General features: G+C 35.9%; 1 protein-coding gene across 1 annotated transcript in view; it reads right to left on the bottom strand.

The window, feature by feature from the left end:
* The window catches only part of ULK4 (unc-51 like kinase 4), a 244877-nt gene that overhangs the window by 89236 nt on the left and 135821 nt on the right, over positions 1-19820 (bottom strand). The window lies entirely within an intron of this gene.

Raw genomic sequence — 19820 nt, 5'->3', positions numbered from 1 at the left:
ACTGGAAGTCTGGCAATAAATAATACAACTAGCAGTCACAACTGCGTGTGGATAGGAATCTCTGAGAAAATCTACATACATAAAGATCATATCTCTAGTCTATACATCTGAGGTCTTAACAAACATAAAATAAAAACAATCCCTAATACATGACACAAAAGAAAAACCTAAATTCCTATAACATTCTTTGATTAAAGTATGACACAACAGAGGGATGAATAGTGACAAGAAATAATGCTACTTTTCCTTTTAACAGATTTTTGTATATTATTTCTATCAATAAGCAAGTAGGAAACATACACACACAGTTAGTCAACAAATAAGTAGAGAGAAATACAGAATTGTAATATTAGAAAGACCACTAGAGAGAGCAGGACTACATAAGTTCCCAAGGCCTGCACCTAGCAGTAACACTGCATATCCAAGGCAGATTTAAGAAGTTCACTTTTTTTTTTTTTACCACACTACTGTATTTTTATATTGGATGCTATATTGCCAGGTAGGGACAATTTACACAGTCATGTATATGCTTCCATTTAAGGATGCCTACATATATAAGTAGTCTCACCTAGTTCCTGAAACAAATTATTAAAACCAAATCATCATCTGGGGTAAAAAACAGAATCAATGCAGAGGCATTCTTAAGTAGTAGATATGTTTCTGCCTTCCGGTAGAAAATCCAATTCCCCACAGTCCATTCCTGATTCTAATTTATCCTTTGTGGTCCAAGGACCACAGTCACAACTCTGTTTCCTATACCAACACCAACCCACATACATACACACACATAATCCCAAAGTTATTCAAATTTCCACTAGTTATAGGCCAAAAAACTGTTCCAGATTATAGGAGACTACAGAGACATGATAACTGACTGCAATTCAAGATCTGCAAGTTCTGTTTCCCATAAAGAACATTATTGGGACAACGGGCAAAATCTGAATAAAGTCTGTAGATAAGTTGACAACAATGAATCAGTGTTACTTTCTTGATTTTGAAATTAATGACTTGTTTTAAAGGGAATATTCAGTAAAGTAATTAGAGGCAAAAGAATATCATGTCTACAAACTTCCTCTCAAATTGATCAGAAAACACACACAGACACACACGGGGGGTGGGGGGAGGGGGAGAGAGAAATTATAAAGTAAACATAGTAAAATGTTAACATTTGGTGAATGCAGATGAAGGATATATTGCAATCTTTTGCACATCATGTCCAAAATTATAAACTCAGCGCTTGTCCTACACATGATACTACTATTCTGAGGAACAACTTAATAGCCGAAGTCAGAAATCTAAGGACACTCCTTGACTTTCACCGTCTCTCCCTTGCCTCATTAATCCCCAAATTCTATGAGAATGACTCTTCTACTATTGCTGACTTATTTCAGTGCACCATTATATCTTTCCTAAATTACAACAGGATTTATCTAACCTTCTTTTCTTTCATCCACCTATAAAATACTCTCAACAGTTACCACAGCCATTGAGATGAAGCTAAAGCTCCTTATCATGACACAGGAGGCTCTTTGTGATTTGGCTTGTTATAATCTTTCCAAAATCATTTATCATATTATCACTCTACTTACTATGAGGAAACAAACCAAGAAATATGAGAATAATGAACACAGGAAAGAGGCAAAGGGAATCCCAGGATGATTCCAACATGACAGCATTAACCAAACAGAGGAGAACCTATCTACACTGGTGCTGGTCAGAGGCTCCAAGAGAGATCTAAGGAGAAATAAATGGACAAAAACACTTGATACATCTCAAAATAATTTGAAAACACAAAGTGATATAATAAAAAGAAGAATCCACTGGATGTTATATACTCAAAATTAATAGACTGAGTACAATGTATATGGTGGGGGCTACCTCATGTCCTACTTAAAAATAAACCCCAGAAAAATCTAAGATTTAAAAAATAAACACGAATGGATTCAAAGATGGGAGATAGGAATACTTGCATAAATACATATACATATTTAAATCTCAGAGTGGGGAAAAAGTCCATAAATAAAGTATTAGAAAGAAAAAGAGTATGAAAAATGTTAATATAAAAAACGTTACATTCCAGATAGAAATCAAATGAAGAAGAAAAAAATCACATAAGCTAGAGAATATATTTGCAGCACATTTTATGAATAAAGGGCTAATTTTCTTGACAAATAAATATCAATAGCCAAAAAAAAAAAAACTAAAGAACTAAGAAACTAAGAGTCACAGAAACAATTGAAACCTCTAATCTTCTCCATACAGAATATCAAATTAGCCCAGGATAATTGAAGACATTTCAAAAATATAGAAAACTGGAGGCAAGTTTCATGTAAATCTATTCATATGAACCTGTTTTATATAACAACAAAAAATGAGAGTAAACTGTTTCAGCTGATAAAATCCTTTGACTCTACCTGCTGTGGTCTGAATGTTTGTGTCCTCCCTAAAATTTGTAAGTTAAAATTTAAGTGAAAATCAAATAATAACAATATCTAAATTAAATTCCCAACATAGAAAGCTGAAACAAGAACAACAAAGTAAACCAAAATGAAGAAAAAGAAATAAAATCAAAAAGTTGCAAGTAGAAATTAATGAGGTAAAAAAATTTTTTAAAAGAAAAATGAGGCCAGTGCTGTAATCCAGCACTTTGGGAGTCTAAGGCAGGAGGATTGCTTGAGCCCAGGAGTTCGAGACCAGCATAGGCACTATTCCAAGATCTCATCTCTACAAAAAAACAAGAAAAAATTATCCGGACATGGTGGCACATGCCTGTTGTCCCAGTTACTTTGGAAGCTGAGGCGGAAGGGTGACCTGAGCCCAGGAGGTGGAGGTTGCAGTGAGCTGTGATTGTGCCACTGCATTCCAGTCTGGGTAATAAAGGGAAACCCTAATTCAAAAATATATAATAATAAAAATTAAAAAGGAAAATGGTAAATAAATCAAAACATTGAACAGAATAAACAACCCAGAAATAAAACCACATACCGACAACCAACTAATCTTTAATAAAGCTGAAAAAAATCATCAATGGTGAAAGGCCACTCTATTCAATAAATGATGCTGGGAAAATTGCATAGGCTTGCCATGTACAGAAGAATAAAAATGGGCCCCTACCTTTCACCATATACAAAAATTACCTCAAGGCAGTTTAAAGACTTAAATGTAAGTCCCGAAACTATAAAAATTCTAGAAGAAAACCTAGGAAACACTCTTCTGAACATCAGCCTAGGCAAAGAATTTATGACAAATACCCCAAATGTAATTGCAACAAAAACAAACATACATAAATAGGACTTAATTAAACTAAAAAGTTTCTCCACAGCAAAAGAAATAATCAATAGAATGAAGAGAAAACCTACTGAATGGGAGAAAATGTTGGCAAATTACACCTCAGACAAAGAGCTAATATCCAGGATCTATGAGGAACTCAAAAAAATTCAATATGAAAAAAACAAATACAAATAAGCCTATCCAAAATGGGCAAAGGACATGAATAGACACTTCTCAAAAGAAGACACACTAGTGGCCAACAAATATGAAAAACTGCTTGACAACACTGATCATCAGAGAAATGCAAATTAAAGTCACAATGAAATATCACCTCACACCAGTCAGAATGACTATTATTAGAAAGTCAGAGTACAACAAATACTGGCACAGGAGCAGAGAGAAAGGAAAGCTCATCACTGGTGGTGGCATTTAAACTCAGTAAGTCCCCTACATGCTAACAAGTTGGGTGCCGAGAGAGCATTTGTAAGTCCAATTTGTTCGAATGTCCAACAGAGTTAGCCTAGGTACCCAACTAACACAATTGGCTATATACAGGTAGTACTGTATTGCAATAAGTTTATAATACTTTTCACACAAATAATACATAAAAATCAAACACAAAAAGTACAGAAAATTTTTAAATCTTACATCCAGTATTGTCAACATCATCAGCACAGACTTCCATATTCATGATCCTGCCCTTATTCTTTAGAATCATGCTGATGATCGAACAGTTTATGTTCTTATAGAACGAGCAGTGGCCAGGTGTGGTGACTCAAACCTGAAATCCCAGCACTTTGGGAGGCCAAGGTCAGAGGATGGCCTGAGCTTACAGGTTCGAGAATAGCCTGGGAAACTTGGCAAGAAATCCTCTCTACAATAAATCAAAAAATTAGCCAGGCATGGTAGCATGTGCCTGTAGTTCCAGCTACTTGGAAGGCTGAGGTGGAAGGATCACCTGAGCCTAGCAGGTCAACGCTGGGGTGGCCATGAGCACGCCACTACACTCTAGCCTGGGCAACAAAGTGAGACTCCAACTCAAAAAAAAAAAAAAATAAGGTGTCTGTACTCATATGTTTACTGCAGCACTATTCACAAAAGCAAAATCACAGTACCAACCTAAGCGCCCACCGATAAATGATTGGATACAGAAAAAGAGATACACATACACCATGGAATACTCACAGCCATAAAAATAATGAAATTGTTACCTTTGCAACAACATGGGTGGAGCTGGACATTATCATCCTAAGTAACCTGACTCAGAAACAGAAAATCAAACACCACATGTTCTCATTTATATGCAGGAACTAAATGGACACACACTGTAGACACCAATAAGGGGGGAGGTGGGAGGGGGTTTAAGGTTTAGAAATTACTTATTGGGTACAATATTCCTTATCTGAGAATGGGCCACCTGAGACCCAATTCCCACCACTACACAATATGTGCATGTAACAAACAAACATGTGTACCCTTGAATCTAAAATAAAAAAACATGAGGGAAAATGATAAAAAAAATTAAAATGCTGACTCTGAAAAAATCATCAAAATAAATTATTAGCTAAATTAATCAAGAAAAGGGGGAGAAAGTAAAGATTTTTTTTTAAAAGAAAAGAGTGAAATTACCATTGCCTTCCTTCAGTATAATGCAGTGTAAGTCAGGTTTGTTATCTGTAGAAAGAGTTGACATTTTTATTGCTGTATAATATTCCATTGTGTGAATATAGATTTATGTATCCAGTCTACTCTTGGGCATTTGAGTTTGTTTGGACTTTGGGACTTTTTGAGTTAAACTACTACATTATTGTACATGTCTTTTTATGAAAATGTACATTTACTTCTCTTGAGTATATAGCTACAAGAAGAACTGCCACATTCAGTGGGAGGCATCTGTTTAGCTTTATTAAAGACTGTCAAATAATTTTCCAAAGTGGTTGTACCAGTTTATTCTCCATCAATATATAAAACTTGCAATTGCTTCATAACCTCATCAAACTTGACATTGTGTGCCTTTTTTATTGTATTTAAATTTTTAATTTTGAGTTTACAGGAAATAGTAAACACAAATTACCACCAATTTAGAAACTTTCTAAAAGTCCACTATTACTTTAAAGCTATCCAAAGATTTATGAACAGGATAATACACCCCCTATTCCTACTCTAAGGAATATTTTAAGTATTTATGGCATAGACAGAGATCTATATAAATCTCCCTAGCAAGGAGTGCACATTAAGACTTCAGTATAAACAGTAACAAAGACAATTTAAAAGTGTATGAACTTAAAGAAAATACAATCTTACAAGTAATTTAACTACTCCTTAAAAATGTTTATAGTTAAATGCATTTTATTAAATTTTGTATTAAAATAAACATTTTCTTAAACACAGAGATTTAGCACTTGTGAATTCACATCTGAAAACATGCTAAAAATACAATTGGTGCTTTTTCTTTGTCTTTTTTTTTTTTGAATGTCTAGTAAAGTAACTAGATAAATATAAAGATTGAAAACTATACTTTTCACTGCAAAAACCACAAACCATTTAAGAGAAAAAACTTAAAAGTGAAAGGCAGAGCTTATACAAAGAAAACTATGAATTGTTATTGAGTGATAACAGAGCACTTGAATAAATGGAATGGCAATATAATATGTTAGCAAAGAACTTGAAATCTGGAGTCAGAAAAAACCGAGTACAAATGCCACATTCCTTGACAAAATAACCTCTGTGACTCAGTTTCTTCAACTTTAAAATAAAGTGGAGAAAACACATCCATAGACTTGATATAATGACTGAAGACTTTTGTCCAACTAGTTAATAGAAATATCATGACTAATAAAGCTACTGTAAGTATTCGTTTTTTAAAAATATTACGGAAAAGACAAAACAATAGAAAGAGGAAAACAAACACAAGTATATTTAAAACTCTAGAAAATAAAAAAGATTAAAAAACAAACTACTCATTAAATGATATTTTTACTTCTTATACAAGAAAGACTCCAAACAGGTTGTTAAAAATTTAAGGGGGGAGAAAGCAACCTATGATACTATATATTTGTCAAAATGAATATATAAGCTTAGAAAAGGTACTTAAAATACTTAAAACCTATGGCAAAGAATCAATATCTTTATGTATACTTCATTTTTATCAATAAAAAATTTAAGAACACTCCAGTAAAACAACAAAATGGTACAAAGAAACAAACAACTGATCAAAGAACTTTAAACTACCAACAAGAAAATTAAAATTTGGTTGCCCTCATTAGTAGTCAAAGACATGGAAGAGTTACTAAGAATAAGAATCCATTTCATTGCAAAGCAGACAAAGATGAAAATGAATGGCAGACAATGTTGGAATGGTCAGCAGTAAATGGATAAATTTTAAATACAGCTGGTAGAAAACTAAATGTTTAGCTTTTCCTACAGCTAGTAGGAAAGTGAGTTATTTCTCAAAAGTCTTAAAAATATTTTCTTCTGATACCGCTGTTATATCTCAAGAAACTTAACAAATGTGTTTTTTGTACACAAATATTCACAGTGGCATTGTTTATAAGACAGGAACAAAAACAGGAAACCATTTTAACATTTAAAACTAGGACATCTGTTAAGTAAATCATAATTCTGAAAATAGTCCATCTACCCAACATCCAAACTAGCCTCCTTCTTTCATGACAATAATGTATATGAGGAAGTCAGAAGAAGTTGTAGAAGTGGTACTACACGACTTTCAAGGATAGGTTTGACAAGGCCATGTAGATTCTACCTGGTCCACTTGGTATGTTCACTCTGGGAACCTAGTCACCATGCTGTGAGGAAGCCCAAGCAGCTTGTGGAGGCCCATGTAGAATGCAACTGAGGCTCCTAACCCACAGCTCCAGTTGAGCTCCCAGTGAACAGCTAGTATCAACTTGCCAATCATATGAATGAACAATCTGGAAAGGTTATTCTCCATCCCCACTCCATCTAACACAGTCTTGCTTAAATTAAAGATTGGTGAGCATAATAATTTATTGCTCTTGGTCTAAACCACTACATTTTGGAGTGGTTTGTTACAGAGCAATAGATAAATAAAATATAATTTAAGTACACAAAGAGAAAAAAATTCCAGGCACAAAATCCCATACAGTAATAGATATACTTTTAAAACACAGAAATGTCTAATAATAAGGGATGGCAAGGTCTATTATTGTATTTCTGCTTGATATACAGATGATTTTCAACATAAAACAGGCTTACAGCAGAAAAAAAACTCATCGTAAGTTTTAAAAAATCATTAATCGAACCATCATAAGGTGAGGACCATTTGTAGTGTTATTCAGCATTACTATCTTGCAAAAGTAATAATATGCTGATGGTTTTGAGTGAAACACATTAGACAAACTATAACAAATATCAAAAATAAAATAAATTACATACTATATTTATTTGTAACACAATAACTCTGAGTCCCTTAAAAAGATGTAGCACAATTTTGGATCTAAGTCTAAAAACATCTTATGCCCTAAATAAATTCTCACTCAGGTATTTCAGAAAAACTGAATGAGCAGTAATGACTTTCACTCCCTACAACCAGTTGCCCAGAGCTCCATATTTAATCTTGAGCAATGTGCATCACACCTCTAGAACAGTATTAATCTTATAACACTTGAGGAGGGTAGATTACAGGCTGCAGGCAAAGACTTAGTGCCAAGGATGAGTAATCAAAACTACCTTTAGAGAACCAAAGATGACCTCAGGTCACTTCAACTAGCAATCCACTACGTACTCAGCTTTGATTTAAATTCATCTTGTCATACAGCTCAACATACCTAAATATTACATGTAAAGAAAAAGAGCAGAAGTCATTTAGTTCTATAACCCAAATCACAGTACAATGAGTTTATATCCAGCATTCATGACCAGAAGGGAATCGAACTCAGCAGTGATTTCAGAATGGGAATTTCTATCATAACATAAAGATGATATAATGAAATATTCAAAATGTTAGGAATCTGTCCATCACAACCAAAAGTATATCTATACCAAAAATATATACATACCAAAATTAAGCAAGATGCTAAAATATTTCTCCAGTACACATCATACAGACAAAATTATTAGAGAAATAAAAATAATGATGAGGCAGAGACTTCAAAATTATCTCTTGCAAACCTCAAGAGGTAAAAGATCTGCTTTAGCTACTGTCACAGCTAAAAATCAGTAAATACAGCCTGGCCGTCAACTGATAACAGCCTGAAAGAAAAACAATGAGAAATCATGCAGATAACTACACTGACACTATTTTCTTGTTTAATATTGATGGAAACAAAAAGTGATTAAGTCTAAAATTGTTTTTGAAATGCAATTTCCTTAAAGAAGTTCAGTCAAGTATCTAAGTAAAATGTCTTTTAGAGAACACATATTTGTTAACATAAACCAAAAATAGTATCACAATATAAACTCATAGTCTGATTAATATGAATACATTAATTTCATAATTTAAATATGATTAAAACTGAGCAAACTTAACACCTGAAGTTTTCAAAAATTTGCATGCAGGAAATTTCATAGGATCTTCCATGGTGCTTCCAAATAATATAAAGACCTGCAGCTTAAAGTTTCTTTAACTGTGGTGCTACTTCATCAAAACACACACCCTGATACACTGGCTTCAGTCTAACTGGACTGCTAAAATAAAATGAACAGTAGCTAGTGTCAAAATAAGGAAAAAAAAAATTTAGAAGGGAGTATCACTAGTCAATGTCAATACTCAGAAGAAAGCTATATTACCAATGAGTATGAACAAACTCATTTGTGAAACATGGTATGGCTTCAAGAATTAATGTTTAAATCTTTAAGTGACCCCCCAATGCATGTAAAGTTCAAAGTATGCATTACCGACTATCCAGCTATGAAGAACATTTAAGGTCATATATCTTAGGAAAAAATAACTCAGGCAGATGCTTGAATCTATGTAACTTACATAAGTTGATACAAGTTTTCAAAGCTCAAGTAATTGAAATACAGCAGAGTTCCAGGAGTTTTAACATGCCTTTAATTTCTAACATCAAGAATCTGGCACTGAGTTAGTTTGTTTGTTTTAAAGCTGTGGGGTACAAGTCAGGATTGTGGACATAAGTGGTTTAGGTACAGGTGAAGATTTAGGACTCCCAATGGATTTTACTTCACCTGGATTAGGATCACACACCCTTATTGATGTTGTGTGGCCTCCCCTACCCTGACAGTGTCCCGCTATGGCCAACCTCTTTTTTGTAGTTTTATGATAGGTGTTCAGGGTCCACTTCTGAGTGAGAACATGTGGTACTCAGTTCTTTGTTTCTGTGATAGATTACTGAATATGACAAACTCCAAATCTATCCAACTTACTGCAAAACCCATAATTTTGTCCTTAACTCTTTGTTGTTTTAAGCCATACCAGTGACTTATTTACAAAGTAGTCTACATATTTATGTAATTTTCATATATAGTTGTACCTTCGTATTTGTGGGGGATGGGTTCCACGACCCACCCCACTGTCTATCCCCCTGCTTCCCCATGCTATGTCAGGTTGGAGCATTTTCCTGTAGGGGGTAATCACTTTCTGGAAAGTACTGGATTCTTCAGTTTGTAGAACTATCAGAATTCACCTTCTCCTCCCTCTATAATCTCCCAAACAGCTGCTGACCTCACATGGACATATATGATCTAACCCCACCTGCTCATATTCTACGGTTTGTATATATACTTTGACATTTTTATTTTTATAAGGAGGTTTCAAGAGATTACAAAAATACATGCAGCAGCATTCCTCCTCCCCAAATCTGACCCCAATAGAAACTCACTATTACATAATGTTTACTCTTTAGCTGTTCTCAGTTTAATTAGAAGTCATACCGGCCAGGCTTGGTGGTTCAGCCTGTAATCCCAGTGCTTTGGGAGGCCGAGGTGAGTGGATTGCCTGAGCCCGTAGGTTCGAGACCCACCTGGGCAACTTGGTGAGACCTCATCTCTACAATAAATCAAAAATTAGCCGGGCGTGGTACAACGCATCTATAGTTCCAGCTACTTGGAAGGCTGAGGCGGAAGGATCGCTGGAGCCCAGCAGATTGAGGCTGCAGTGGCTGGGAGCGGCCACTGCACTCCAGTCTGGGTGACAGAGTGAGACTCCAACTCAAAAAAAAAAGAAAAAACTAGAAGTCATAGGTAAGAAGTGCCATGACATTCATTATATCACCTGAATAATCCTGCCAGTAATAGATTATAACCTAAGACCAATTATGGAGCTGTGGTGTCAAATATGGAATATCTGGACAGGTTAGCAATCACACAAATATTTTTAAAATAAATATTTTAAGTAGACATACAATCTGTATCCTATTCAAAAATGCACTCGTTTCACCAGGTGTATTTGGATCCCTCTTTGAATAAGCACAAAATGATGAGAAATCTGACAGATCATTTTATCCAACCAAATAACAGCATCAAAGCCTTCGTAAACATCAATCCAAAACATGAGTCACAGCCCAAAAGACCAAGACAATGAAGACAGAAGTCATACAGTAAAGCCTTGGCTAACCTGCCAATCTCATGAATATACCAGAAGATATAGTGTGAAATTCCTCAAATATTACACAATAGTACATCTTTTCCCTCAAAGCATTCTTTCACATTCATGAAATAATATTCCTAATGTCACAGAGTACAGGGTTGTTGTCAAAAACTGTATAATTTGTATGTGAATTTTATAGAATGATACTTTTGAATCATAAATACATGAGGTAGGAGAGAGAGCCTGGGAGACATTTACATGGGGAAACTTACATTATTTTTGAAAGCTAAACTTATGAAAAAGTTTTAGCTTTTTTTTGTTGTTGTTGTTGTTGTTGCTGTTGTTGTTATCTTCAGCTTCTCTCACACTAAACAAGTATGGCTACAGTTACCCATAAAGAACTGTAGACTGAGAGAAGATGACGAGTTTTATGAATATTTAGAGAATAAAAAATAATCATATTTTTTCTTATATCTGAAACATGCAATACTACAGCTTGCCAAAGAGAAGACAAATTCATTCCACTGATTCCTTGGCAGGCCTAAATTACAATCTGTCTTTTTCAACTAAAAAGTACCACAAAATAATCTGCCAGAATATTCCCATTAACATATATGTGGTAATGTTCAAAGTTAGTTGGTTTAATGATCCTTATCATTTTCAATGAGGGATAGAGACCCTAAAATCCAGTATATTCTGGAACTTTCTGTAGCCTTGAAGAAGAAACAGGATGAAATAAGAAATACACGGTTACAGTGTTTATATCTTCAAACACTTTTCCAAAGAACAAAAAGAAATCACAAATAATGCCAAAACTCAATAAATGTAAGGCAGTAGTAGGAATCTGCCTAGGGAAGGGGGGGCACACCTCATCAACACGAGTATCTGAATAATGATTATTTGTATACCTAATCCTGAATTGTAAACCACATATCTAAAATAAAAAAATCAAAAGAAAAAAAAAAGATTGGCTCATTTCATTAAATAGTTATCACCAAAAAGGCACAACTGAATTTTTGAAGTAAGAACTCTTTCACTCACTTCCAACAACAACAAAAACCATAAATGAGTATCTATGATATGTTATAATGCTTTACCTTTCAAATCATACTGCTACCTGGGTGGTAGGAAGACTGTAATACCTAACACCATCACTATAACCATCATACACACAAAAACATTCCTTCAAGAGAAAAATCACTGAAACTTCCCCAGAGATCACTGAAAAATTCTTAAGTGAGGTAAAGAAAATGTAAAAAACTGCAACTTGAATGCTATAATATCAATTCTTTTATTTAAATCACAGAACAGTTCAAGGATACAAAAAATTAGTTTTTCAAAATTCATGTGACTTTATCAAATCTTACTATTTGAAACCTGTTAGCCCAAATTCTTTTCTTGCTACAACACAACTGAAGCCTGTGTCCTACCTCTCTCCAATCCCACTGCTATCCCTCCATCCTAGCAAGCACATACCCTCTAACTCTGGTGGGTTACCACTGCCACAGATTTTTTTTTAACCACATAATCATGTATCCATAAAAAATATAAACTGTTTGTATATTTTAAACTTCACATATAGGTTACAGAATTGTCCATATCCTTCTACAGCTTAACTTTTTCACTCAGTTTTCTTTCTGAAAGTTATCCATGTGAATACTTTTCAATGTAGTTCATTTATCTTTAACTTCTGTGCAATATTCCACCATATGAATCTATGAAAATTTAATTATCCAATCTACTGTTGGTTGACCTTTACTTTGTGTGTCATTTTATGTTACTGCAAACAATACTATGATAAACAACTTTTTACATGCTTTTGTGTACACATGTACAAGGATTTATTCCTAATAGAAATATTTGTTGCTATGAGACAAGCATCTTCAGCTTTACTAGAGATTATGATATTGCACTCCAAAGTAATTATCCACTTTGCCTCACCTAGTTTCCACAGGCCCATATCTTTGCAATCAATCTTTAGTGTCAGATTTACATTTTTGTCAATCTAAAGAGCATGAAATAGTAAGTCGTTTTGGCTTTCATTTTATTCATTAGTATTTGGTTCAAGTATCTTTTCCCAGGATTATTGACCATTCCCATTTCTTCTTCTATGAAGTAACTCTTCACTTTCTATGTCTATTTCGACTTGTCTTTTCCTTTCTATTATTAGGCTATTTTTCATATCCTGGATACTAATTGTTAAGAAATTTTTCCCTATATAACAAGATCGCAAAAATAGCCACTTAAATTTTCTTTTTAAATTTTTTTCAAGTTTTCCTTTTCATATCTTAGTGTTACAATGTAGAGAAATGATTAGATACTCAAACATCTATCATCAGGAGACTAGTTGAATAAAACGTGGTACACCCACTGCTAATAAAAAATGTGAATAGCATTTCTATAAACAGCTACAAAGTGATCTCTGAGACATACAGTTAAGTTTTAAAAAGGTGCAAAATAGTGTATACTCCCTTTTATCTAAGGAAGGGAAAGAATATCACAGGACCCATAAGAGGTCTTTTTAAACTCAACTAAACATACAGATTCAAAGGACTACCGCAGATCATATTTCTACCAGTTTGTTCAGGAACCAGAGTTTGCCAACAAGGCAGCACGAGATGCTTCCCTCCTGCAGGAGTCCTTGCAGCAGACCAGGCAGCACAGCTCAGGTGCAAAGAGAAAAGCACTTCATTGAGCAAGCATGGGAGCCACCCTAAACTTCATGCCTCACAAGCACCAACATGTCTTGTAACAACACCATAGGCATAGCTTCCAGAGTTTCCACAGAGACAAGAGTCACTATGCCTAGAGAAGCCCAAAGCTATGGTTTTCTACCAAGTATTTATTATTCTCCCAGTCCAGAAGCAATTTACCCATTAGGATCCATGTTCACCACAAGCAGTCCTGCTTGTTAACACAAATGACAAGTTGGTCTTATCAGGTCCAGAGACACTGAGTTTTTAATAGTGAGAGAGAGTTTTCAGGATATCTACTCAGTCAAAATGTCAGAAACAGAAGTCTTTTTCAGATTCTATTGGTGTACTATTTAGAGTTTCTAAGTTCCAAGAACAGTCACCTTCTATCAGAAACCCTGATGTCAGAAGGCAAAGCATAATGTGCAATTGGCACAATTTCTGGACCCAAATTTAGAAAAGAGCCACAGCTTTCAATAAATAACTTACTATGGTTGACCACATTAAAAAGATGGAGATTGTGGGAAAAAAAGAAAGACCATAATTTACCATGTGATCTCCAAGTATCTTGAAAATTTTTGAAAATGGAGAATCACAGAGAGTACCCATTAGAGGGTATCCATCAGGAAAAAAAAAAGAAAGAATATTGAGAATCAGAGATTAATGACTAAGTACCTTGAACATTTTAAAGACAGAAAAGTAAATCAAAAGAGTGTAGAGAGAGTATAATCATGCACACAATAAATCTCCAAATAAAAATATTTTTGGCATATGTGAAAGACAGAGTTCAATTTTATCACACTTTTTGCTGATACTGCAAATATAAAACTGAAAGGATATATATTAAAAATTTTACAGAGATTACCTCAGGGAGTTAATACTTTATTTTGGGCTGCTGTGTACTGTATATCACAGATTTTAAATTTTCTTTTTTGTATGATGAGCTTGGGTCTCACTATGTTGTCCAGGCTCACCTTGAATTCTTGAGTTGAAGCAATTCTCCCTTCTCAGCTTCCAAGTAGCTGGGCCTACAAGTGTGTGCCACTGTGCCCGGCTTGAATTTTTTATACTACATATATAAACCCTAAACTTTGTTAAAACTATAAGTACAATTGGATAATAATTAAATTAAATTAAATTAGCATTGGCTACTTCAAGTTTTTAGATATAATTATAGAAAATTAATGACCTCATTCAGTATCTTTCTCCCATAAGTAACAGGAAACATTCATGAACTTCCAAATTCCTCCAGCCCTGTATCTTTAAAATGAAATATTTGTAATAGTAGTCAATATCTGTCTGGGGATGGGGGGCACACCTCATCAACAAGGGTACCTTCACAATGTATATTTGTATGCCTAACCCTTAACTGTACCCCATAATTTTAACATAAAAAATATGTTTAGTGCATGCCTGTAATTCCGGCTACTTGGAAGGCCGGGGTGGAAGGATCGCCGGAGCCCAGCAGGTTGAGGCTGCGGTGGCCGGGAGCGGCCACTGCACTCCAGTCTGGGCGACAGAGTGAGACTCCAACTCAAAAAAAAAAAAAAGTTAAAAAAATAAATTAAATAAAATGAAATATTTGCAGAACATATTGACAGCTTAGAAGAACCAGAAAAATATAACTACAAAGTTAAGCTTGAAAAGTAAGAGTTCCTGCCCCACCCTCCCTCCTCCCCACCTTTCTCCCTCTCCCACAACAAGTAAAAGAGTTTAAAGAACAAAAATTAGTAAATAAACTCTCACCTAATCTATGAGGTTTTTTCCTTATATTTGGTCAGGACTTCCAGACTCTTGTTGAGTCATTCAAGCATCTGAATTATAAAAAGGTAATCAATTCCTTACATCTAGCAGTGATTCAAGAATCACATACATAGTACTATCTAAAATTTTTCCTGTTAAGTGTTTAGGGGGGAAAAAATGGAAAAATGGTTTGTCATTTTGATTTGTAAATTAAAGAGTCCCATCTCACCATGGCTATAATTGCTCACTTTTTACATCACACTGTATGGAACTAACACTTGTTTTAGATAAAGGAATCTTCTGCCATTTAGCACATCTCTGGGCAAGCAAATCGTTTTTAATGATGACACAAAACAAATCAAGCACCAATGATGTAAATGGCTGCTGATGCAAATAGCTTCTGGATAATAATCATCTATGGACACTGATACCCAAGCAGCTACTATAGATAATTGTGTGAACAGAACAAATTTCTTCAGTACATAAACATCCACTCAAGAAAATGAGTATGATTCAGAAGAGAACAGATTACACCATTTAGTTAATGTAGTTTAAGATGAGAGACAGGCTGCAGTTACATATTTCAAATGGAAAATCAGAGATTAATTACTAACTGTAAATAACTATGAAAACATGAAGTACACTGCTAATTAAATAATCCTAAACTCTAGGTTTTATTAATAGAAAATATAGCACATGGCTTAAATGACCGTTGGTTAAATTACAAGTAAGTTATACTCATATCATCTACCTTTCTAGAAAACAATCTAGCAATATTAATGCAGAGCCTTATAAATGTATATAACACGTGAGGTAATCTATTGGAGGTGAACACAAGGACATATGTAACAAGATGTTCATTGTATCAGGATGAGTAGAAACGAAAAACCAACAAGCAAACAGTTCAATAGTGGGAGAAGACAAATTATTATTATTTTTTGAGCTAGTTGTGGTAAGTTATATATATATACTTTTTTTAACGTGGGGTACAATTCAGGGTTAGGTAAACAAATAGTCATTATGCAGGTCCCCTTGTTGATGAGGTGTGCCTAAAAGTCAAATTATTAATGCTTCACAAATCATATAACAAGTTTTTTTTTTTACTGTCCTTGAAGAATATTTAATGACACAGTAAAACACTAATGATAACAGCAAGATGGGCCGGGGCTCCGTGGTTCAGTCTGTAATCCCGCACTTTGGGAGGCCGAGGTGAGTGAATTGCCTGAGCCTGCGGGTTCGAGACCCGCCTGGGCAACTTGGCGAGACCTCATCTCTACGATAAATCAAAAAATTAGCCGGGCATGGCAGCGCGTGCCTGTAATTCCAGCTACTCGGAAGGCTGAGACGAAAGAATCGCTGGAGCCCATCAGGGCGAGGCTGCGGTGACCGGGAGTGGCCACTGCACTCCAGTCTGGGTGACAGAGTAAGACTCCAACTAGAAAAAAAAAAAGAAAGAAAGAAAATAGCAAGATGGACGGGCTTGGTGGCCCAGCCTGTAATTCCAGCACTTTCGGAGGCCAAGGCAAGTGGGTTGCCCAAGTCCAAGGGTTCGAGACCAGCCCAGGCAACTTGGCGAGGGCTCATCTCTACAATAAATCAAAAATTAGCCAGGCGTGGTAGTACATGCCTGTAGTTCCAGCTACTTGGAAGGCTGAGGCAAAAGAATTGCCTGAGCCCAGCAGGCCAACGCTGGAGAGGCCGTGAGTATGCGTGTCACTGTACTCCAGCCTGAGCGACAGACTGAAACTCCAACTCAAAAAAAAAAAAAGCAAGAAAAATCAACACAATTTTAACTAGTAAATGTGTGCATAAAATACACAGACATACAGACAAAAAACTAAAAAAAGATAAATCAACATGTCAGCAATAATTACCTCTAGGTAGTGAGTTCACAGTTGATTTTGTTTTGGGGTTTTTGTTGTTGTTGCTGTTTAGTCTTCTAAATTTTCTGCAGTAAATAGCAATTTATTTAAAAGGAAAGGAATGGAACTCTGTTGGAGACCAAATTTCAATTTTAAAAGACCATATAATATGCAGGCATTGGTCTCCTAGTCTTTAGTTCTTTCTCCCTATCCAACAAGAAATAATAAACTTTGTATTTGCTCCTGGGTCCTGTATTCCACTCATTGTAACCTATTGACAATCAAACACCTACTCCAAAGTCTAGAATGGAAGTGGAGAATGAGGAAATCTCAACTAGACATTTATAAGGTTGGCAAACTTGCGCCTCAGGCACGTGTAGATAAATGCATGCACTTTTCTCCTCCTTAAGTAACAATAAAACCACAATCACTGAGCCAAAATCCCAGAGGAAGGCCAAACGTCACAACCTTACATGAACTGGCTCTTTTTCCACTTCCCAGTCTCTTCCCATGTCCTCCTCCCAACTCGCTATGTCCCAACTCTAATGGCCTTCTTTCTCTTCCCAGATCTCCCCAAGATCTCTCACACTTAAGGAAAATTGCACCACAAAGTTCTGCTCCAGATTTGCACACAGTGTGCTCCCTATCAGTCAAGGCTGGAATGGACCTTCTCAGAGAGGCCTTCCCTAACTGCCCCACCCCTGCACCCTGGGCTAATAGTGTCTGACTCCTCCCAACCTGCACATTGCCCCTTGCAGTGATAACAAACCTGTTTTGTGTTCTTCAGAGAACTACCTAAAATGACTGTTTCTTTGTTTGTTGTCTGCCCTTCCTGTTAGGGCATGAGCATGTATATCCAGCACTTATATCCTCCATAAACTTGACAAAATTACTCAACACACTAAGCATCCTCTGTGAAAGACCCAGAGTTGCGAACCACTAAGCATCTGGTCCAAACAAATAAATGATTAATAAATTAATAAATATAGAACTTTGCATTTTAAATGAAAATTGAACATTATTGAGGTATCAGAGATTTAAAAATTAGAAGACGAGAGAGAAAAGATGCACATCTCTCTATTCCTACCACCAAGTACAGCTAAAACCCAGTACATTATATATAAAGGAAGTATAAGAAAATTGAAAAGTAGAGCGAAGGCAGCAGACCAGTTAAGGGCCTTGAGACTCAAGAATCAACAAAGCAACACACTGTAGTTTGTCATTTTGTCTCTTATATCCTGGTTTGAGTGCTGGAGAATCCAAGAGCCTGGAAAATACCAATGATACACATATACAAATACACAAGAAAAGCAAGTTCTCTCAAAGATAAAATAAAAGGGCACACACCATATTTATTTATTTATTTTTTGAGTTGGAGTCTCACTCTGTTGCCCAGACTGGAGTGCAGTGGCCGCTCCCGCCCACCGCAGCCTCGACCTGCTGGGCTCCGGCGATCCTTCCACCTCAGTCTTCCAAGTAGCTGGAACTACAGGCGTGTGCTACCATGCCCGGCTGATTTTTGATTTATTGTAGAGATGAGGTCTCGCCAAGTTGCCCAGGCGGGTCTCAAACCCGCGGGCTCAGCTAATTCACTCACCTCAGTCTCCCAAAGGCGCGGGATTACAGGCTGAGCCACCGAGCCCAGCTCAGAAATCTTTTAAACATTAGCTATTCTACTTCAGCCAAGTGCCATGAAAAAACCACATTCTCAGCTCCATCAGCAAAGGGCAAGTATGGAGCTGGCTCTTGCAACTTCATGTGACCATAACAAGGTGCCCCAACATTATCCCTTGGCAGAGTGGTGTCAGAAAAGACCAAGTAGCCAGCTGAGGCTTTCATCCCAGTCCAATAATAGAAAGCGCCCCCCTCAAAGCCACCGTGTCAGTAGAGACCACATGGGAAGCCTGTACCTCCCTCCCAATACAGGATAGCAGTAACAAGCTTTCCTCCCTCTCTCTGCTGTGATGGGGCAGAAAAGGCAGAGTGGGAAGGCTGTACCTTCACAACTTTTCATCAGTAATGAGGCACCCATCCCCACCCAACCAGTGTTGGTGGAGGCAGTAACGAGAAGTCTTTGCCCCCGACAGCCAGGGTGGCACTAGAGGAGGCCTAATGGAAGGCCTGACCGCCCTCTCTTGCCTAACAGTAATGAGGGGTTCTTCCACTCCACCACAGAAAAAACAGGGCAATATCCCCCTTTCCTCTGCCAATTCAGTGTCAGAGGAGACCTACTAAAATAGAAAATGTAAATAAAATCCAACACCACCCAAAATGTGTCATGGGTATATAGTTTCAGTTTTGCAAGATGAAAAAGTTATGGAGATCTGTTTCACAATAATGAGAACATGCTACTGAACTATACATTTCAAAATGGTTAAGATGGCAAATTTTATGTTTTCTACCACAACAAAAAAAAATACTAATACTAAGACTAATCAAAAGTAAAGGATTGTTTATCATTCCATACATTTAATTGTTCATTCATTCATTTCTTTGAAGCATATGGAGCAGTTATACATTAGGAAACAATTCAAAACCATATTGATTAATACACTCTATTTTACTGCCTTTGTGAAATATTATATTTGAAGCTTATCAATTCATGCCTGTTCTGAAGGTGGGAAATAAAAAACCCTTTCCAAAGCTCTCAGATTCTCTTACTATGACTTTACACAGTAAAACTACTCAAGTGTTACTTTTTCTAATATAAGAACATTGAATGAG

The sequence above is a fragment of the Carlito syrichta genome, unplaced genomic scaffold, assembly GCF_000164805.1.
Source record: "Carlito syrichta isolate Samal-C Ts95f unplaced genomic scaffold, Tarsius_syrichta-2.0.1 Scaffold311198, whole genome shotgun sequence".
NCBI lineage: Eukaryota > Metazoa > Chordata > Mammalia > Primates > Tarsiidae > Carlito > Carlito syrichta.
Note: the sequence above shows the minus strand (reverse complement) of the source record. Positions and strands in the feature narration are given on the sequence as shown.